The sequence below is a fragment of the Odocoileus virginianus genome, chromosome 3 (assembly GCF_023699985.2).
Source record: "Odocoileus virginianus isolate 20LAN1187 ecotype Illinois chromosome 3, Ovbor_1.2, whole genome shotgun sequence".
In the NCBI taxonomy this organism is placed as follows: Eukaryota; Metazoa; Chordata; class Mammalia; order Artiodactyla; family Cervidae; genus Odocoileus; species Odocoileus virginianus.
Genome location: NC_069676.1, coordinates 97,834,483 through 97,836,152, shown reverse-complemented (window position 1 = coordinate 97,836,152; position 1,670 = coordinate 97,834,483). Strand labels below are relative to the sequence as shown.

At 37.7% G+C, this 1,670-nt stretch overlaps 1 pseudogene; it reads right to left on the bottom strand.

Moving 5' to 3' along the window:
* Nucleotides 1–809: 809 nt before the first annotated feature.
* LOC139034590 (small nucleolar RNA U3) lies at nucleotides 810–949 on the bottom strand (annotated as a pseudogene).
* Between the last annotated feature and the right edge of the window lie 721 nt (nucleotides 950–1,670).

The window sequence follows — 1,670 nt, the reverse complement described above, 5'->3', positions numbered from 1 at the left end:
ATCCTTAATTCAACCACTTTTTCCTCTACTCAAATTATGGTTGGATGGCATTACCAACTCAATGGACATGAGTCTGGACAAAATCCAGGATAAGAAGGATAAGGAAGACTGGCATGCTGCAGTTCATGGAGTTTCGAAGAGTTGGACAAAGCTTAGTGACTGAACAATAACAAAGTGCTTGATCAAGTGTACCACCTGAGGCTTTCCAATTAGGGGAATTTCCCCTTAATCTGTTTTTTTTTTTTTTTTTTGGTAGGGCTGCACTTGATTAGAACTGCTGTACAAAAGGTGTATTTGGTGTTTTTTCATTAACCCACAGACCAAACATAGCATTTTCTTAATTTATTAGTTGTCCATAAGAAACTTTCCATGATGCTATGGCTGCAGTTGAGGGAGAAGTACATTGATGCCTTTCTTAAAGTTCAAATATAGGCGCAAAAGGAAGCAAAAGATTTATCAGGTTTGTGCATAATTATGAAGAGTTTGTGCTGGAATATTTAGTAAAATTAAAGCTATCAAAAAATAGCAAATAATTTAATGACACTATCTTTTGGCAATTTCTTTTTTTTTCCCTTGCTTTCATGTCTTTTAATGGTGCAAAAAGTGGAAGAGAAGAAAACATACTGCTATTTATAACGTAACAGTTTTGACCAAGAGTCTGATGGTAGACTTGTAGAAGTAATTTACAGCTGGACCTTGAATTCCTCACCCTCTTTTCTGGGGATGTGCTTCAAGTCCAAAATTCCCCTGGTAGCCCCAAGAGTCACCTGGCTTATTGATGATTTCACCTTACATAACCGGATAGAAAACTTGATTAGAAGGCAGTAAGATCATGCTGGGAATATCTACTTTGAGCAGATTACTACATCTTGCCATCTCATTTTTTTACATGTTCAGAGAAACTTCTCTAGTAATGAACTATAGAAATGATCCCTGAAAGGATAGTTTTCTAACCTTTTTTTTTTAGTTGCCAGCATTCGATGGATCATCAAAAAAGTGATAGAGTTCCAGAAAAACATCTATTTCTACTTTCTTGACTATGCCTAATCCATTGACTGTGTGGATCACAATAAACTGGAAAATTCTGAAAGAGATGGGAATACCAGACCACCTGATCTGCCTCTTGGTCTGGAAACAACAGTTAGAACCAGACATGGAACAACAGACTGGTTCCCAATAGGAAAAGGAGTACATCAAGGCTGTATATTGTCACCTTGCTTATTTAACTTATATGCAGAGTACATCATGAGAAACCCTGGGCTGCAGGAAACACAAGCTGGAATCAAGATTGCCAGGAGAAATATCAATGACCTCAGATATGCAGATTACACCACCCTTATGGCAGAAAGTGAAGAACTAAAGAGCCTCTTGATGAAAGTGAAAGAGGAGAGTGAAAAAGTTGGCTTAAAGCTCAACATTCAGAAAACTAAGATCATGGCATCCAGTCCCATCACTTCATGGCAAATAGATGGGGAAACAGTGACAGACTTTATTTTTCTGGGTTGCAAAATCACTGAAGATGGTGATTGCAGCCATGAAATTAAAAGATGCTTACTCCTTGGAAGGAAAGTTATGATCAACCTAGACAGCATATTAAAAAGCAGAGACATTACTTTGGTGCTAAGCTTTCTTCACAGTCCAACTCTCACATCCATACATGACCACTGGAA